Source organism: Melozone crissalis, unplaced genomic scaffold (genome assembly GCF_028551555.1).
Source record: "Melozone crissalis strain CALT ecotype California unplaced genomic scaffold, PUWL_Pcris_2 ptg000081l_1, whole genome shotgun sequence".
NCBI lineage: Eukaryota > Metazoa > Chordata > Aves > Passeriformes > Passerellidae > Melozone > Melozone crissalis.
In genome coordinates this window covers 5,337,220-5,357,776 of record NW_026535858.1, presented here as the reverse complement: position 1 = coordinate 5,357,776, position 20,557 = coordinate 5,337,220, and the positions used below count along the sequence as shown (strand labels likewise).

At 48.0% G+C, this 20,557-nt stretch overlaps 1 protein-coding gene across 5 annotated transcripts in view; it reads left to right on the top strand.

Annotated features, from left to right (window-relative positions):
• Positions 1–331: 331 nt before the first annotated feature.
• Positions 332–20,557, top strand: part of SPTBN1 (spectrin beta, non-erythrocytic 1) — a 115,977-nt gene continuing 95,751 nt past the window's right edge. For 2 of the 5 annotated variants that reach the window (XM_054290578.1, XM_054290574.1), the window contains exon 1: positions 914–1,010. The gene's annotated coding sequence lies outside the window, so the exon portion shown is untranslated. Of the gene's footprint in view, positions 458–596; positions 683–913; positions 1,011–1,345; positions 1,476–20,557 lie in introns of those variants that run through there. The other 3 variants (XM_054290575.1, XM_054290576.1, XM_054290577.1) reach the window with 3 other exon arrangements.

The window sequence follows — 20,557 nt, the reverse complement described above, 5'->3', positions numbered from 1 at the left end:
CTACCCAGGAAAGGAGGAAAAGGGAAAGTGTGGCACAAAGGCAGCTGGACCTGGGTTCCAGGGGTTGGGTTGCACTGGCAAAGGGAGGCTGTTTACGCGGGAAGGTGGCAGGACTGGAGCAGCAGGAGAGGATGACTGCAGTGGAGGAAGTCAAACCCGGGATGGGGTTTCCACTAGGAATGACAGAGCAGCGGGAGGGAGAGCAGCACTAGAGGAAATGGATGCTGGGGGCGAGCCAATATTGTCTTTGCGATAGGAGAGAGTGTCAGAGGAGGAGGAGCAAGGAGGCTGGAGAGACCCAATAACCAAATAAATGTAAGAGAAGGGAAGGGGAGCCGGGAGTGGCTGGATAACACCCACGGAGGGCTGCGAGCGAGGGCCGGCGGAGGGGGAAGACCTGGCGTGAGCACAGGGCAGGCCCGAGCAGCACCAGCAGCAGCGGCAGGAGCAGCAGCAGGTGAGGATGCGCTGCGGGCCGTGCCGAGCCGAGCCGAGCCGTGCCGAGCCGAGCCCCCCGCGCCGCAGGGCCGCCGCAGGGCCGGGGCGCGGGGCGGGGGCTCCTCCCGCGCTGTCCCCGCCCCCCGCGCTGTCCCCGCTCCGCTCCGCGCCGGGCGGGGCTCGGGGCTCACGCAGCGGGGCTGCGGGTACCGCGCTCCCTCCGCACAGCGCGGGCAGGGCCGAGGTACGGCCGGGATTGGGGAGCGGGGATGGGGGCGGCCCCTCTTCCCGGGTGCGTGTGCGCAGCGCGGGCGGCGCCCGCAGCCTCTCCGCAGCCCCGATCGGCGCGGAGCGGGCTCGGCGCTGTCAGAGCCGCCCCGCCCCGCCCTACCCTGCCCTGCCCTGCGGCGGCCCCGGCCCGTCCCCGGGGGCAGCGGCGGCCGCCGCCCCTTTCCCTCCCTCCCCTCCCCGCCCGCGGTGCCGCCTCCGCCGCGCAGCCGCACGCCCCGCGCGGTGCGGTGCGGAGAGCCCGGCTCGGCTGCTGCTCCTGCGGTATTCCTTGCTAGACGGATGTAATTCCTCCTTTATTTTTCTTGGCCGGGGCGGGGCGCGGGGGGCGGCGCGGGGGTCGCGGCGCTGTCAGCCGGGCCCGCTGCCGGGCTTTGTGTGCGGGAGCGCCGCGCTGACCCCGCGGGCTCCGGCTGCGGGGCTGCGGTCCGGGCGCGGCCATCGCCGGGTGCCGCGGTGCCCGCAGTCAGCGGCACAACGCGTGGGCTGGGCTCGGTTGTCTCGGGGCTGGCTCTGGCTGTTAGGTGGGTACAGGCCTGATTTAACAAAAAAAAAAAAATGGCAGACTTGTGCTAGAGACTGTGAGACTGCAGCAGCTCTGAAAAACCCTTGTTCATGGCAACCGGGGCTGACGTTTCATTCAGTAGCTGATGTTTTTCCTTTTGGAGTGATGATACAGAGCTAGAGTGAGCGCTGAATTTGTGATGTTGATGTCTTAATCGTGAATGAAATTGCGTTCTCGTTTAAAGGTGAGTAGTGATCTGTGTTTCTACGTTGTGCTTCTCATTGTCCATAGGTATAAATGCTAAATGTTCCAGATCAGGATTGCAGGGAGAGGGAATAAACAGAAGCTGTCAAGATCCGGAGCGTTCGGCTCATCCTTCGACCTTTATTGACAGGATACCAGCATTATGAAACCCGATTATTGAACAGTTTGGGAAAAGGGCTGGAATTCCCGCAGCCCGGCATCGTGCTGACAGGCATCTTGGGGAACAATGCTCCCCGGAGCCGGGGCTGGAGAGGCAGGGCAGGGAGAGGAATTTATTCCGAGAGATAGCAGCCGTGTGGAAATGTCAGGGGAGGCTCCGGCTCCTCAGGCCATTGCAGGAAAGCTCCGCTGGAGGAAGGGCTTGCATATGCTCAGAAGGCTCTGGAGAGAGAGACAGGAGTGAAAATGGAATGGGATAAAGGGCTGAGAAGGTGGGTGATGGCAGCGGGATGTGATTTTTAAAGATTTGTTCTTATCCTTTAGCGTTTTTTTGCGGTTTTTTCCCCTCTGTCTTTCTGGGGAGAACTGAAATGGCTGTAGTGATGCCTCCATGACTTAGCAGTGGTTGTAGTGCTGTGAGGAGGGATGAAGGGCTGGCTCATGTGTCACAACTAGTGCTGAAGAGGCAGTAAAATAGGGAATATTTTGTTACTTCATGTATATTTTGTTACTTCAGGAACATAAGCGTGGAATTATGAATGTGGAATCAGGAGGTCAGGTTCTGGAACAGAACCCGCTTTGGGTTTTTCTGTAATGCAGGTTAAGTGCAGCAAATGACACTCACTAAAGCAGGATGCAGCATTTTGGGATAAATAGGAGCTTGCAGCAGCCATGTGGCAAAAAGCGTTAGAGATGCTGTTTCATCTCGGTGGTGGCACAGATCCTGCAGCTTCTGGAGCTGCTGTGTGTCACTGAGCCCTGCCTGCACACAGGAGTGGGGCAGAGAGGGGCAAAACCCTCTTGCTGCATATATGGAGCCCAGGATACTGCTGTGTGCTGCTCCAGGAGCCCCTGGGGAGTGGGAGTACAAACCATTTTATGAAAGATGTTTTCTTTTTCCTTCATCATCTGTAAAATGGAATCAGCTCAGCCCCCTTTATTGGATGGGCCTGGGTTGCTCGTTTGCATTACGTCACCTGACTAAGGATTTATTTTTCATGTGGGTCAGTTACAGGATGAAATATTTGTAGTTGGATTGCGTGCAAAATAATTGTGTTTTGTTAGCAAGGGGTGCATGGGCATCTTTCATGGAACACAGAGGAGAAAGTCTGTTTAGGCAGATGTTTAAGGGTCAGACTGCAAAAGTTATTTAGACTGTTAATCTCTATAGGCACCTAAATTCCTTAGTCATCTGATCTGGGCACAAGTGAACAACCAGTACAACAGTTTATCATTGCCCATTAGCCATGAGTCAGCTACTAAATCCTGCCCAGGCTGGTGTCTGTGGCTACAGGCTTCCTGATTGCCCTTTCCCTAGGGTCTGGGAATACTTCTGGAAGTGTTGGAACCCCAGGGGCCAGACAGGTGACCTGTCAGGGCAAGGAGCCACTGGCTGCCCTTGGATGTCTCTGGCTCAGCTGAGCTTGTGCAGGAGAGCAGTGCAGGCTTTTCCCGTGCTGCCTGGAAACTCCTGATGAGAGCAGGCCTGTGCTCCATGGTAGGAGCCCTGTGGAGCCATAAGGGCTTTCCTGGCATATCAGCTCCTGCTCTGGGCCGCTCCTGTTCCCAGCTGATGGAGCTGGGGAGGTTGCCAGCACGTTGGACCCTTACCTCTGCCGAGGCTCGTGGCAATTTTCCCAAGTGAAACCAGCAGGAATCTGGCCTAGAGGTGTGAAATGTGAAAATCCAGTTGCCTTCTCTTGCTTTAAACCTGAGAAACCATCTCCTGTTGGATTGTTCTGAGCAGATACCGCTTGTGTGGAGACGCAAGGGTTGGAGCTGCAGCTCCACACCGAGGGGAGTGTGATCCATTGGGATCCGTGTCCTGCAGAGCCTGGCTTGGAGCCTGCTTCCCCCACTGCTGGGTTCTTTCCCCCCACCCACATGTGGTTTTCGTTTGTCAGCCTTTTATTATTACTCTTAAAATGATCTGCTGTGAATTTGTTTTTCTAATGAACATGAATACAATGTTGCAGCAGTTGCAGCTGGACCTTTGGAAGCTTTTCCTGTAATGAAAAAAGGGTTTCAGAGAGATTACATGTTTTTTTTTAAGAAAAGAAAGACATAAGAATTCTTCTTATGCCCAGTAGACCCCAACTTATTCAACAGCTTGATCAGAGTGACATAGATCAATTCTATATATATTTAAACAGGCAGGTTTTTTCTCTTTTGTCCAACTTTATTTCTTTTTCATGTATTGTTAATCCCAGACACATTTTTTACTGTCCATTCCTCATTAAAAAAGGCCAGTTTCGGATGGAAAAAAGCTTTGATGTGTGTTGTTAGGTGAGGGTTGAGTTCATAACAGATTTTATGGCTGGGGGAGCTGTGTCTGGAAGTGTTATTTCTGCTTGCAGTGAAATGTATGTGATTATTGAAAGGTATGCACCAATGTATAAATGTTGTACTTGGGGATTGTGTACATCTCCCTATGCCCAAGGACAGATTAAGGTTGAGGATTACATTGAGCTATTGTTTTTCATCACTGTTAACATTTTTCTCATCATCTTCTCTGTGAGGTTTTTTCTCATTGAACAGTGATAATTTCAGGGTGTTCTTACTTTGTCATGTCTTTTAACTTTTCAGCTATTCTCTTAATATATTATTTGATTGTTTCATGTATTTACTCTCCTACTACATTGCACAAACTTGTATTTGTTTTTAAGATGCATGTGTGTTTTAGCTTACCAGAAACCCCTTTGGTGTGTCACCACTGCCACCAGAGGAACACATTTACACCGCTGTGCAGCCACTTTTATTCCACAAAGTGCTGAGTGTTAGAACTTTAAAAAGAAATGGTGAGTTGGTTTGATTTGTTCAGCAGCCCCTGATGTCGAGAGGGCAGTGGGGACTGAACAGAAGAGGCACTGCATGTGGAGCCCTGGTGGCAGCAGATGCTGACCCACACCTGTTGGATACTGGGAATAGCCTTGCTGGTCATGCCCATGCCCTTGGAACAGGAGAGGTGTGCCATTAACACTCTGTCCTGAGAGCTAAAAATACTCTGCCACCAAACTGTTCACAGGTAAATGTTCCAGATTTAGCGGTTTTTCTGTTGACTGGTTTTCCAAACATAGGCTGTTCCCTTTTTGGGAGAAGTAGCCAGACCTGCTGAGCAATTTGTCTGTGACCTGTGAAATGTTCAGGAATGATGTTCCTGGATTTCATCTCGGGTTTTGCTCACGTGTCCAGAGCTGTGTACCAGAGGAAACAGTTTCTCCTTCTCTGTGAGAATAGGAAACACAGATGCAAATCATCAGAGAAGCTTGCCTTGAAAAACAAAGTGTTTGTATTTTATTTTTAAGACAGGAACAGGGATTGACTGACAGCTCAGTTTGATTGCTCTGACCACTGGGTTTGCTTTTGTTAATCATGTCTCAATACAACGTGGAATGATCTCTGGAATGGGCAGCTGCTGCTCTGCATGAAATGTGGGGTCTGGGAAGAGATGTAGCTGCAGACCCAGATTTAGGATGTGACCAGAGAGGAAGAGATGTAGACCTGGAGCCACCCAGCCGTGCTCCACTACCCACATGAGAGACTGCCACGGGCTTAATGGGTTTGAAGTAGCCAACTTAATGAATAAAGCATTTATGCTTCATGTGTTCAGTCTCCCCGTAGGAAGTGCTGGAGTGGCTGTTGTGACCCTTCCTTCAGACACCTTTAGTTCTGGCCTTTGTTTTTTCGGCTTGCCTTGAGGTTTTGGAAAGCAGCATCGCATTGAGGTCATGCCTGTGCTAACATCTCCTGGCCAGGGCTGCAGTGGTGCCTGCAGAGATCAGGGAGGATCATGCCCCACCCCAAAACTGTGGAGCTGGATTTTCCATTTTCCCCCTTCCTTGGAGGCGTCAGTGGCCGGCCTGGGTGGGAGGTGCTCCGAGGTGACGCAGAGGTTCCTCTCCACGCCAGGCTCTGACATTTTAAGGTTATACTGATTACCCACTTTATGCCTGGCAGACATTTTTCCCAAGACAGACCTACAGTCTTCATTGGGAAGCCTTTAGTTTTTGCTGTGGGATTCAGACCCTTGACCAAGAACGTGGTCAAGGTCTTCTAAAGGAGTTGTGGGGATTTCCTGCCATCCAGCAGTAATCCAGATCCGCAGCTTTTGGTTTTGTAAGTTCCTGCCTTTTGTTCTGAATTAATCCTATTGCTCTGTGGATTGATTTATTACAGAATGACATGGGTATCTGCTTTTGGTTCTTGCATGATAAAAGGGAGCCTTGTGTTTGCAAGGGCATGGAAACTGTGCATGGTGAGCTCTGGCAGCGTGGGCAGAACCCGGGGTACAGTGGAGCTGATCACTCTGGGGTTGTGCACCAGGACCAAAAGCTGATTTTTCCCACTCATTAAATCAATTTTGCTTAGTGCCTAGACACCACAAATGCTCCAGCTAATTATAGCAAGCAGCTCCTCTGTTTTTTTGGCTTGGAAGGGAAAAGTTGCTGCCTGCTGTATGTGAACTAATTTAACATAGATACATTTATTTGAACGTTCAGAGGTTTTGGATTTGGACATTCCAGGTGTTGGCTTTTGTCAGTAGCTAAACCAATGGTGAGATTTTTCTTGTCAAGGGCTTTCACTGACTTTTCTCTTAGTGAGCAAATATTTAATGAAAATGTTTCAGGGTCTTCTGCACCACTCCCTGCAGATGGGGTGGATGGCTCATGGCTCTGGGGTGCCAGTGGCACACGCATTTATAGCAACACTGGAATGCAGCTTGGAGTTAATTTTTGGAAAGGGGCTTTGGGCCTAGATCTGCCTGAAAGAAGTCTGGGTGTTTGATACAGGAGGATCATCCAGTAGATCACCCTTTGCTAGAGCCTGGATCATGCAGTGAAGGAGTCAGGAGAGTTCTCTACAAGTTAACAGGAATTCTTTGTCATATAGGATCCATATGGGATAAAGATAACAGCTGTTTCTTTTTTTGTAATGTAAAATATTGTGACCTTTTTTGGAGCACAATGCCATGAATAACTCTCTGCAGTTTCATCATAGATAGTAAAAGAGGAATCGATTAATTGCTACCTTTTTATTTTCAACCTTTATTTAGAGTAATCTATTCTTATAGCAATTTTAGATGCCTTTAGGAGGCTGAAAGAAATCTGGCTGACTTTGGTGGGGCTACACTGATTATCACAAGTCAAAAAATCTGCCTTGCACTTTTCAAGTTTTCATAGAACAAACACTGGAGCCTGTTGTGTTTTATTCTGTTGGTGTTTTTGGCATCAGAGAAGCTTTTCCTGATTGTTTTCCTCATTTGAAGGCTGATTGTACTGAGTGACCTCTTGCTACTAAAGGGTGGGTCAGTTTATGTGGGAAAGTCTTAGTCAATGTGTCTGGGAGATAAGTGGGACTGCATCCCAACGAGCCTTGTGCGTTAAATACTGGAATGTGCTGGGGAGCTGCCAGGAGATTGGAAGCAGGACTCTGCGACAAGCCCAATGCAGTCACACTCTCCCTAAAATAGCACTGTGGATAACAGGAGATCTGCAAAGTTATCACTTACCTCATTTTCGCACAAATTCTTTCCTAAAAATGGATTATTGACTGAGGATTCGGGCGGGTTTTTCTGGTAATATATTCCATTTACATTTTGAGAGCAGTCATGTCCCTCTTAAATCTTTGGCTGCAGGTAAGAGGGAAAAAGCTGTGGTGAAAGCACACAAGTCCCAGCCCAGGAAAAGCCATTGGTATCATCTTCATCATCACCTGAATGAGAAATGAGATGGGTTTTACCTCAGTGTAGGTCAGTAGGAGCCTCTTCAAATTCTCCTTGAACAGTCTGGAAGTATCAGGGCAGAGATGAATAAGTTCAGCGGCCTCAGACGTGCTTGGGCTGGCTGTGGGTGACAGGCATTTGGCACCAGCCCCTGGATGCAAACAGCCAGTGTTTGGATATTCAAATGAGCAGTGGTTTACCACTGCAGACCGTAGATGGTTTTGTTTAAGGGGAAAAAGAAGCAAATTTGATTTTCGGCCCCGTGTCAAATTTGTCGAGGGAAGAATCTGATTGTGCAGCTTTAGTGGTTAGCATAAGCCAGTTAAACATTAAACCTGGGGTGCCTGAATTAGTTTCTTACAGAAAGAGGATGAGTTGGCTGCTAAATGGGATAGTGTGAGGAAAGTGCGGGGGCAGCTGGGTTGGGAGCAAGGTTGGGTGATCCTGAGTCAGCAGGTGGTTGTTTAGCCCTGGTGAGAGGCTGCCTGAGGAAAGAATGGATCCAAACAACCATTCCATGGAAGTGTGTCTGCCCTGCTGCAGGGACCTGCACAAAGAGCTCTGTGAAAGGGAAAATAGAAGTGGGATTGTCACGGAATCATAAAAGTCTGGAGTGCTGTAAGTCGTGACCCCTTGGTGCCTGCAGATTTGAGGATGAGCTGCACTCTTGGAAAGGCAAATGGATTAGAGGTCATTTGTGGAAAATATCCCCCAGCTTTTGGTGTGCACTGCCAGCCTGGTGTCACTTCAGCTCCTGAGCCCCTCGAGGTGTGACTCCCAACAGGCCTGGAGCAGGACTGCCTTCCCTGGCCCCAGGAATCGGATCCACAGGGATTGTGCTGGGAGCAGAGCGGGGTCACATCCCCTGTGCTACTGAGGTTCTCCATGGAGAGGACACTCACTCAGCCACAGCTGCCAGGCTCTGCTCCCTGCACCTCAAAAAGGGGAAGCTGTGGCCCTCAGGATGCAGTGGGGTGCTGTGGTTGTGCTCTGAGGTTGGCTGGGAAGAGGATGCACAGCAGCCCCACCCTGTGCCCCCGGGGGATTCCCTGACCCCAGGTGCCCCCCTGATCCAGCTTTGCAGCTTCCCAGCGCCCTGGTGTGTAAAGGAGCTTTATTGCTGCTCCAGGGAGGGACACGATGACATCAAACCCAGGTAAGAGGGAAAGAGAGGTAAAACCTGCAATGCAATGGAGTTTCACTGAGCTCTGCCTTCTCCAGCCTTGCGCACTTTCAGGTTTTGTACCAGGAGGCATAAAAATTTCCAGAAATTGCAGTTTATGTAAGAGATGTGAATAATGGCTAATAATAAGTGAAACTGCCATGAGGAGCTGGAAGAGGGGGGAAGTAGGTTATTTTTAGAGATCTATTCTCATTGTATGCTATACAAACAAGAATAAGGTGACTTTGCATTAAACATATACCACAAAGAAGTACAGATATTTTCCCCAGACGAGTCCCCATGGTGCAGTAATGGTCTGTGCTATCTGCCAGCTTAGAAATGAGGCTCAAAACTGCTTCTTCACTGTTTAGTAAGAAAAACAGGACCTTCCATGCTCATTTTCTTTGCAGTACTGTTATTCTTCTTGCTCTGTGAAGCTTGAGAATGAAGTATCTGAATCCCCACTTGTGCCAAGTTACACAACTACATCACTGGTGTGTCCATTTACACCATCACAGTCTGGGACTTGAGGTTTTAAATCCTTTTCATAGAGAAACATGCACAAGAACATCTCAGAATTACAGAATTAACTAGGTTGGAAAAGATCTTTGAGATCCTTGAGCCCAGCCTATATGTGTGATAATTTTTTATTGCTCAGTCATGTTTCACAACCATTTTAGAAATGTGAAGATTGTAAAACAAGTGACAAGGTCCCAAAATGTCGGAGTCGGGGGTGGTGCTCCCTCTCCGTGGGCAGGTGACAGGGAGCACACAGCTCTTATCTAGCTGTGTTTTTAATCTGAGCAATCCTAATCAGGTAGTAAATCCCGAGTGAGATTATGCTGCTGCAGCAAGTGCAGCAAAGATCAGCTGCAGGGCTGGAGTGGGATCTGGAGATGCCTGCTTGCATATTCACTGAGGCAAAGCAGGACTTTGGAGGCTTTGTAGGATTTTCCTCTGAAGGAGTGGGGAAGCAGCCCAGTGAAGACAAATGGTGTGTTGGCTGCAGCAGGGCTGACAGGTGAGGAGCACATGGGCATTCCAGGCTGAGGCGGAGCAATGAGGGATGTTTCTACAGCTGCTGCTGACCAGCAGAAAATAACATGAATCACTGGGGGTTGCAGTGGCACAGCAGAGCTGCTGCAGAGTTCAGAGAGTCCCAGAGTTCCTCGGATTCCTGGCACGGGGCGATGAACCCCCGCGTCACCTTTAGGGCAGTGTTCTGAGCACAGCATCCATGTTATTCCAGAGTGCCTCTAACAGGAGGACAGCTGTTTGCAGTTTTAACTTCTGGTTGTCATAAGCTGTGGCAGGAATCCAGGGAGCCATGGAAGAACCCTGAGCCTGAAATTAATTTTCAGCCAACTCGATTAGATCGGCGCCCGTGGCAGACTTAGCACTAGAATTTTATGTGTATTTTGGGATAAATGCAGCCCCTTGCTGGTGTTTAGTAGCTTGGCCATCATATCTAAAAGAGAACATGCAGATACATAAAACAAGGCACAAAATTATCCTTGTATGCACTCTTAATGCTTTGTGGATTGATCAAACCAGTGCAATTTGATGGGAATAAGCATTGAGAAATGGTCACCATGCAGCAGCACAGCTGCTCCATCAGAGGGGAATGAATTCCCAAATTGCATCGCAAGCATGTTATTAGAGGATTAAAGAGCAGGGCAACTCACCTTGCCTAACTGTCCTGAAACTGTGCTCCACTCATCATACATATAAATAACTATTATGCAAATATTACCAGAGCAACAAAGCAGGTTTTGAATTTGCTTTATGCCTTGCAAATGACCAAGTCTCTTGTCTCAGTGTTCCAAATGATAATCTTGTTTTCCCCAAACACAAAGCACTGAAATTACCTGTGCAATTAGAATATACCACTCCATTCCTCTTTCTCTGAATTGGTCTCAGTGTTCAGTAGCAGACTGGAATGTTTGGTACATAATTTCCTTCCTTGATTAAGTTAAAATTTAAGGAGATTTCCCATTTGGGCTGTCATCAGGAGAAATAAATCTTTGTTCCTTTTAAAAACTTGCCCATTTGACTGACATCACCTGCTGCCTGCACATGTCTCTGCAGAGGGAAAACCACCTCAGTTTGTACCAGGAGAGGTTTAGGTTGGATATTAGAGAAAAATTCTCCATGGAAAGGGTTGTCCAGCCCTGGCACAGGTGCCCTGGAGGGATTTAAAAGCTGTGTGGATGTGGCACTTGGGGACATGGTCAGTGGTGGCCTTGTAGAGTTAATAGTTGGACCTCAGGGTGTGTCAGGAATCAGAGGCTGGATGGATGCTGGGTTCTGCCTCCAGGTGCTCATGGGTTTTGTGCTGATACTTGGTCCTTGAATATTGCACCTCAGGGAATCCCCAAGTTCCCCAAGAATCACCTGGAAAACCCTTTGCTACCCCTCAGAGAAGCCTTGGGTATAACTTGCCATAGAGAACTTCCTGTTCCCTGGGGTGGTGGTTTGGGAATCAGGGTGTTATGATGGGAGGCTCCAAATTAACTGCAGATAATAATAATAATAATAATAATAATAATAATAATAATGATGATGATGATGATGATGATGTGAAGTACTGTTAACAGCTCCTCTGTCAGTGGAATGACCATGCCATCCTTGCCTGGGGTTTGGGTTTCTCCTGCAGGGACTGATGAGGAAGTTCCCAGGAGTGACATGTTTGGGGAAATGTTGTGCCCCTGTGTTTGGTGACTGGCACTTGGCACATTTTCCTAGATTTATTGCTAGAGAACCCAGGTCTCCTCAGGGACAAGGAGGAATTTTCCTGGCTCTGTTGGCATGGAGTTATTTTGTTCTACCTGTTCCTGATGTTGGCAGGTAGTGGCCATGGGAGCCAGGGGATCCTCCGTGGTGTTGGAGGGGATGGATTGGAATGGGATTAGCATTGTGTTTGGAAGTGTGTTGTTTAAAAGTTGCATTTTGTGGTGGGGGGAATCCAAACAATCCTTGTTGGGTTGTTCCTGAGTTGCTGGGTTTAGAAGGAAGGCCAGGGGCTGTGTTGTGGTGTCAACAACAAGGGGGAGGAAGCTTTGTAATTTGAGTGTTGCAGCAAACAGAAACCCAGCAAAGGCCAGAAGAAATGCAGCTGATGGAATTTTTGTACAAGCCTATGGTTAATTTTAGCTGGGAGTTTGGGACGTAGGTTTTTTTAATGGCTTTTAATTTCAAGGCCTGCTGAGGGATGGGGAAGAAAGGATGTTGTGTGTGTGTGTGTGTGTGTGTGTGTGTGTGTGTGTGTGTGTGTGCTGACCCCCCAGCTCTGGTTTTAGCTGTGACACCTGGCTGGGTTTAGCAGCTGAATGATGGAAAGCTTTCATAATTAGGAATTTTGTACTTTGTGCATGGTGGTTTCTGCTGGAGACTATGGTCAGTGTCCCCAGCTCTGTTTCCAAGCAGAACTCAAAATGGCATGGGAAGAACAAACCTTTGCCCAGAGCTGTGTCACAGCCTCCTCTTTGGTGGCCTCTCCCTATTACGGTGCTGTGATTGTGAGGCATCCATAAAGCCAGTGCTTTGCTAAAAATAGGCCATTCCTCTTGCAAATGCTATTACAATTCTGATATTCAAATATTAAACCTTCTCTGCAGTGTTAAAAATAGCTGTGAACAGAGAAATCCTTTCCTTATTCTCAGCTGAGGAGTTGAATATTGAACGAGTCAAAGGCTCAGTCCCGAGGCTGGAGCTGTGTGGGAGTTGAGCTGAGGCTTCTTCACCCCTGTTTCTTCACCCCTCATCTGCTGTTGTTGTTGAACACAGAGGACAAGTGGGTGGGAGAGAGAAACTAGCAGGAAGTGGATCAAAAGAAACTGAGGAGTGGCCAAAATGAAATGGAGAAAACACGAGAGGAAGCAAAGTGAGAGGAAAAACCAGGATTTAAGTAGCAAACTGCATTGAGTGTTTCATCAGAACAAGGCTGTGATCCTGATGGCTGCCAGACAGGGATTTGGGGAGCAGCTGGCAGAGGGTGTGAGGCAGCCCTGCCTCTCTCCCAGGGCTGTGGGTACAGCCTGTGGGCTCTGTGCCTGTGGCAGGAGCACTGCAAATTGCAGCAAGCCACTAATTGCCTTTGGGAGGCCACTTACAAGGGTGGGAGCATCCTGAGGATTGAACTCAGTGGGAAGATCAAGGGCTTGGCAACTTGGGGTGTGTGCTCCAAGTGCTGATATCCTCAGCCTACACGCTTCAAGAATGCACAAATTGAAAGGCAGGTGGGTTTTTTTTCTCCCCCTTCCAATGCTCTTGTGCATTAACTGATGCAAAATTTAATAATAAAATACCATTTCAGCAAAATAATTTCCTTCCATTTGCCATCAACAAAAGGCATATTGGAAAAGACAATTTCCTCTAGGGTAAAATAAAGGACTAGCAAACAGAAATGACCATTGTAGATTTAATGGGGAAAAATGGATTTATCATGTGGCTTGATAGTCATCTTAATGATATTATAAGGCAAGGAGGGAACCAAACAATGCCCGTCTTTTATCATGGAAATGAAGGCCAGGAAGGCTTTCAGCAAACACTGTTTAGCCAAAAATAAGGGTGAAGGAAAATATAACTTGACCATATAATCCTGAGGGTCCAGGTGAGTGGTGGCAGGGCTGCTCTCTTTGCCTTATATATTCCAAGGGAAAGGAGATCCTTTTTCCCTTTCTGTCGGGAGGAGACCAGCACTAACATTTATCAGCTTAAGCTGGGCTCAACCAGTTGTGTTCAGCTGGAAACCCCTCTGATGATCATCCATCACAGCTGGAGCCTTCCTGGGAGAGAATCCTGGAGCAGGTGGATCCCACAAGGCAAAACCAGAACGCTTTTTGTCTCTGACAGCATTTTCCATAGCCTAACAGGCTTGTCCTGGATTTCCCCCAGCAGGAATGCCATTTTGGCTGTGGGGACATGTGCTGCCAGAAGGCTGGCAGCGAGGGAAGGGCTCAATAAATCTCCGTGTCGTCGCTGTGTCTGGAATCACTTTGGGATCGCAGCGTTTCAGCACCCTAACGCTGCCCCTTGTGTCCCAGCAGCTGCCTCTGGAGCTCTGCCCTCCTTTAGGAGCTGCTCCAGGAAAGGGAAGGTCCCTGTGTGCTCTCCTGCCTCTCCTGGCACCCAGCCACCCTGTTCTGGTCACAAAGCCCAAATCTTGGGAACCCAAAAGGGCGCAAATTTCAGTCACAGATGAAACACCTCCCAAAAAAACCCCATCCTGTGGAGAGGGCATGGCATGGCTGGTCACACACCAGGATCCAGCCCTGGTTTGCAGTGGCCTTTGGTGTCACCATGATATTTTCTGAAAAATACCTTTGTCAGAATTTTTCTACTGACAATCTAAGAAACCTCCGAAAAGAAATGTAAGCAATAATTACCTGATTGCTTAGAATGTGATCAGGAGGTTGTTTACCAGCAGGTGCATCTTTGATTGGTTCCATGTGAATTGTTTTTACTTAATGACCAATCCCAGTCCAGCTGTGTTGGACTCTCTGGTCTGTCACAGGTTTTTATTATTCATTCTTGTTAAGCCTTCTGATGTCTCCTTTCTCTTTCTTTAGAGTAGTTTTAGTATATAATCTCTTTTGAAATAATATAATATCATAATATAAGCAATCAGGCTTCTGAGGGCTTGGAGTCAATTCTCATCTCTCACCTTGTCCTGCAGAGACCTCACAGTCAGGGTCTCTCAATTAGCCAGTGGTTTTTCCTTTGTCCAGGTCACCTGTTGCTGTAAGTGGAGCCAGGATTCCTGAGATTTGATGTGTCCCTCAGGTGTGGCACTTGTGCCTGTTGTCAGCCCAAAGGCAGCTGTCTTGGCTCAGATTTGCACACAAATGAGCTTTAGTTCCCCCTGCTTTAGCAATCTGGGGAGAACTGAGTGGTTTGTCTTTGGAAGGCCATGCTGAGGTGGTGCAATGTCCATGTGTGCTGTGCAGGGAGCTGTCCTGCAGGCCACCAGGGTCCCCCTCATGCCTTTACCTGAGTCCCATTAACCACTTTACATGCAGAGATGTTGACACACATCTCACACCATATTGGTGCTAGGGTGAGCAGTTAGTGCATGATTTTAATTCAGTAACATCCTGCAGGGATGAAATTCTGCACACTGGCATTGTTTCCTGGGCAGAGCACAGGAGATAACAGAGGTTACCAGGCCTCCCAAATAAGTTAGATTTTATTTTCCTCTGTTACATTTGAGTTATGGATAAAGAAGATGGGTGAGTGGTAAGTCCAGGTGTGCAGGTTGTGCATTTCCATGGCTGTGATGGCACTGCCTGCTGGTGGCAGTGATCCTGATGCTTCCTGCCAGGTATCACCTTCACCTTTCTGTCTGGCATCCCCACATCTTTTGTCTCCCTCAGTGTTATTCAGTTAATTTCATTTTCAAATCACAGTGTCCTCATGAACCAGCCAGCCTACTCCCAGCTGTTGGGTTTTCTCAGATAACTTTTGGAGGCTATGAAAGTAAAAGTATCTGGAATATCTTAAGGGACCTTGGCTTCAGTGCTCATTTTTCATTGACAAAATCCAGACCAGATTTGGAAAGGTGAGCAAAGTTTAAAGTTATGTCAAGAGGAATGCTGAGCGTTGCTCTGGAAGAGAATGAAAAAGAAGTTCAGACTTAGGGCTGGCAGTTCTCAGCAGGGCTGAATTGCAGATCCCTTGTCATCAACTTGCTCATAAACCATCCTTGATTAATTTAGTAGCAGGTCCAAGTGGGAGGAAGGAGAGGGAGCTGTGCTGGTCTTGATGAAAGAAAATCTGCCCGAGGAGCAGGCAAATCCAAGCTGTAATTCCTGCAGAGCTTCAAACATGGCCCTAATTTTGCTGATTCAGAGCCTCTTTTCTCCAAATCTTGGCATGGATTCCTGCAGGCAAATGTGTCCATGTCTTTATTTGTCAGAGTAAAGCAGTGAGGGCTGAGGTAGGGACCAGAATTCCCAGGACACAGACTGGGAGAGCCTTCCTGGGAGCAGGATGTGGGCTCGTGCCCTGTGATCTGGGGAAAAAACCCTAAATGGGGAAAAATAAAGGCCAGACCAAGCCCTATAGCAGCATTCTGGGGCTAGAGAATTCCTGCAGAGCCCTGTGACCACCTGCTGCCCTTAGGGCTCCTCCCAGGATGTTTTGTGCTGTGTCCACTTTCCTGTTTCACTTGCACTGAGATAAATGTACTGATGGGTGTGATTTGTTTCTTGGTTGAAGTTTTTGTGAGTATTCCCTGGACTTGCAGAGCAGATGGTGACTCTGTTTTCCCTGCTCTGACATTGTGAGCCTTCCCAAAGCTTGGGCAGGGTGAGGTATCCCAAAATCCCTGCTAGAGACACAGCTGCTCTAGGCTGACTGTTTGGGATAATGAAAGGAGGGAGATCAGAGTTTTGCCTCAGGCTTGGAGCACTGGAGACCAAATTAATTTTGATGGGAGTTCTTGGTGTCCAACACCTGTGAAAATGAAACTTCCAGCATTTTGCTGCAGGTAAGGAATTGGCTCTGTGCTCTCAGTGCTGTTTTTTTCCCAAATGAAACCTATAGAATTACAGAAGTAATTACTTTGGGGGTAAAACGTTGCTTTTGATATTTTTCTGCCAGTTTTGTTGCTAAAAGAGTGATGGTGAGGCTAAATTTGTACCCCTCAGTAGAACTGGTTAATTAATGTGTTATTTGTGCTCACTCAGAGTCACAAATCAGTAGGGGAAGGTTTAACATCAGCGAGGTAAAGTGAAAATGTGAGTATCCATTTCCCCAAACCCACAGCCTGTCCCCTTGCTGGGTTATTTATTCCCCTGCACTCTCCTGTCGGACACTTGAGAGTGGCAGTTCTATTTTAGCTGATAATTTGTCTGTGGTTGGGTTTCTCCTGACTGACACCTCCCCACAGGAGCCAGACCCTCCCCTTGTGCCGGTGGGAGATGAGGTCATGGATGCCTGCTCTGGCCTGGAGGAGGCTGTGAGTAAGGAGTCATTTTTGTCCTGTGAAATGCCAGCCCTGGTGCCTGGCCGGGTCTGTGTCGGAGGGGAGGTGGGAGCTGGCAGCCCTTGCTCCGCACAGAATGTCTGAGGCTCTCTGTCATTTCCTGCTCTCCGGATCCCCCTCCTGCCTGGAACCCACACCCTGCTTTGTTCTGCCTTTGGCCAGCTTGGAGAGGTGCCTTGCTGTGCTGCAGCTCTCAGGACAACAAACCCACCCCATCTCAGCGTGCTCCAGACTGTGGAATTCCAGTGCTGGATGGGGCTGGGGTGGTGTCAGTCAGTGCCAGAAATGCTGATCCCAAAGGATAAGAAGCTCTAGGGAAAATGGCCAGGTTAAAATCAGTGTTCAGTGTTGCTGTTCCTGCCATATGTGAGGGCTCCTGGCATTAACTCGGGCTCGAATGTTTTGATTTTCACCCCCCTCTGTATTCCCTGCAACAACTTCTTTAAATCTTGTGCTTCACCAGGATCCTGGAAGAATCCAACAGCAGCCACTGGGGAAGGGAGCAGAGGAATACAGAGGAAGGTGCTTCCCTTGTGATTTTCAGCAGCCTTCAGGAATTCAGAGGTTTTATTTTAAATCAGGGTTTCTATTCATCTTTCAGCCAATTTCCCTAAATTCACACATAGCTCAAAGCTTCTGTAATAGCACAGGACTGGCCCTTTTGCTGCTTACACCCAGGGTGTGCAGCAGAACTGAGCTGCCAAACAACCCCTCTGTTGTTGTCCAGAACCTATGGCAACTTTGAATGGTATGAAGTTTTAATAGGCATTAAATCTTTGTAAAATACCCAGTACAACTCTTGTGTATCTGCAATTAATAAGTAATTCAGCCATGCCAAAGTCAAGCAAGCACAAATCCCCTTTATACCACACTGCACCATCTGTCTAATCTATTTGTGTCAAATATGGCTTGTTTGGGTCTGTCCTTCCACAGGCTGTGCTGGGTAGATTAAATTGAAATTTCTGGTCAGGGGAATACTTTTCTCTTCATGTTTCTGGCTCAGGTAACTAACATATGTTTGGTGCTAGTTTTTGTCATGTGTTTGGTAAATAAGTATGTGGTGGTCAGCACAAATATCTTTTTGTTGTGGTTGACCAGAGGGATTTTACAGCTCCAGCACCTTCCCAGCAGTTCCTGTGGAAGAGCTGAGGGAAGGGATTGTCCTTCAGGCACTTGCAGGTGGACAAGCACCAAAGTGGATCCTGCAGGTTGATCTATTGCCCAGAGCTTGTTTTCTATTTGTTTTCTGCTACTCTGGAAAGGCTCTGTTTGCCTGGAATTTGCATTAGGATGGTGGAATGTCAGAAAGGAATATTGAAAAGGACTTGGTTTCCTTTCTGCTCTGTTGTGCCAGTCTGTGTGAGCTGGAAGTGCTGGGGGAGTGCAAGGAACAGCACTGCAGTGGGGCAAAAATAAACTCTGGGATTTGCAGGTAACCTTTTCTTTTGATGTTTTTCCAAAGCTGCTGCAGTGCCCTGTGTCCTTGTGGGTTACAGAGCCTGCTGTGCTGGGAGCTGCTGTTGGAGAGAAGGAAATTCCTTTTGCAGCAGAGCTGGGGGCTGTGGCCATGGATGTATGGCTGGGGTTGTGGTGATTTGGGTTTTACTCCCTCTTCTGCACAGGGGATGCCTGGTTTTGGAGAATAAGGACATTTGCAAGGTCCAGAGATCCCAGAGGGGCTCCAGGGCAGGTGGGCCTGCAGGAGGGATGCTTGGGGGGAGCAGGACTTGTGTGTCCAGGTGGTTCCCAGGCTCTGATGGAAACGGCTCAGCTCTGCTGCTCCTGCCCTGCACACCAGGCTCCAGTGGCCACTCCTATGGCTTGGGAATGGCAGATTTCTCTCTGGGGCTGCTGTTAAAGCAGCACAGACACAGCCTGCATTCATCATCACCCTCTGGAGTAAACCAGAGCATGGAGCTTTTCCTGAGATGCCTGTTTGGAACAAGAACAATCTAAAAATTCTGCATTTTTACTTATTCAGTCACATTACCTCGCTCTGCTGCTCACCACCTCCCCTCAGCCTCACTCAGGTTTTTTTTTTGTCTCCATCCTTCACTTGCATGTGCTTTACAGGGAGAGATCCCTGGTCTCCAGACAGCTGAGCCTGCTGTGCAGTGCCACGTGAAGGGAAAGCAAACTCCAGCCATACAGGAACTAAAATGGCTGAGTTGGGGTGTGGTGAGTGTTAAGATGGAGCCAACCAAGCAGATCATTCTAGAAATTACACAGGCTGATTCTGCTGTCCCTGGTGAAGTTATGATGCTTCCCCTTGTGTGTTGTGTTGGCATTGATGGCATCACTAATAGAGATGTTTTATTTCAAATCCCACCTTCAGTGCTTCTGTTCAGCTGGTGCAGAAATAGGAACCAGCAGTGGGATCCTCTGGAACAGAAAGGGCAGAGCCAGGCTCCAAGGTCTGCTTTAACCTCTTGCTGCCAGTGCCTGGCTTTTCATGGAGACTGTAATAATTGAAAAGCTGGCATAGTGTAATCCTGAGGTTTATATTAAAGCCTCTTACGAGTGCATCATGCATTTCCAAACACTCCCATTAATATATTCTCTTTGAGAAATGCTCTGATCCGGGCGCTCTCTGGGTTTGCCATTCCAAATAAGGATGCTTTAATTACTGGTGACCTGATTTGAATATGGGCTGGACTGATTTCATTTAAAATATTAATTGTAGCTCATTGGTTATGCTTTTGCTTTACTTCTGGAGCAGCCACGATCCTCACTCAAATCTGTGTGTTGAGGTCCTGTCTTACCCCAGTTTCCATCAAAAAGGTACACAGCACTGACCTGATCCTTTCAGCTAAAAATCCCACTGTGCTGTTCCATCTCATTCCTCACTTTCACCGGGGCTTCTGGAGTCTGGTGTGTGGGTGGAAGCCACGGTCAGGATGGTGGTCAGGGCTCCAGGAGACATCTGGTCCCATCCCAGGCCTGTGTGAGGTCTGGGAGCTGCAGTGGGGCTGCACTTTCCCCAAGGAACTGTTACGCTGCATTTTTGGGAAGGAGGGGAGCTTGGCTTCCTCCAGATCCATGGGAGCCACGAGGAGGAGATCAAAGCACAGCTGGTCAGGAGCAGGGAGAGCATCTGACCACAAATAATTGTTCCAGCTTGGAATGCCAAGCGACAGTGAATGGCATTTGAAACAAGTGCTGGGGTGGGTCTGCTCAAAGCTGTTCCTGCTAGGGGTCAGAGAATTACAGAACTGGTCCCACTTCATTTAAAACCAATGTTGGTTTTGAAATCCTTGGAAAAAACCCAAGTGTTCTGGTTGGTTTTAATTTTCCTGCTCCATGCTCTCATTTGGTGAGGCTTTGAAAACTCAGAGATTTCAGTTTTGCCTTGAAAGTGAAAGAAGGCTCAGAATTTCCCCGGGGAGTGGAGCTTTGAGAGGCTGAGAAGGCAGCAGAAAGCTTTCTCCTCCGGAGGTTTGTCCTCACCCAAGATGGCTGGCAGGAAGGACAGGACGTGTGGGAGAAAGGAAAAGCAGGAAGATCTGGACAGCTGCCAAGCATTTAAAAGGACTGTGTAGTAAACAGTCATTAGGTGGAAAATGATCAGGATTAGCGCTTTCTAAATGGCTCCAGGGCTGTTCTGGGTTTTGTTGTTTTGTTTTGGTTTTGTTTTTTTGTTGTTTTTTTTTACTGTAACTCTGCAGGTGTAAATCTGAAATTTGTGACAATCTGAAATTTTTAAAAAGTAAAAGCTAAAGAAGGTTCTACCACTTGTGTGCAAGCATTCCTTCATAACCATATCACCCCTGCTGTACTTGTTCTCCCTAGGTAATGTTTTAATTCTTATTAAATTAAAGAATCATTTGGGTACATGAAATAAGATAACGTTGACATAAGGCCCAATCTGTTCAGGATCCAAGGCAAGTGATCATGGCAAGTGAAGGATGTCTCTTTCTTCCTGTGTGGGAATTACTTCATGTATTTCCATAACCCAAGATAATTCCAGGCTTTACTCTTCTGTAATTCAGGGAAAGGGGGAGGCTTTCCATAGAAAGCCCTGAATGCAGGGAG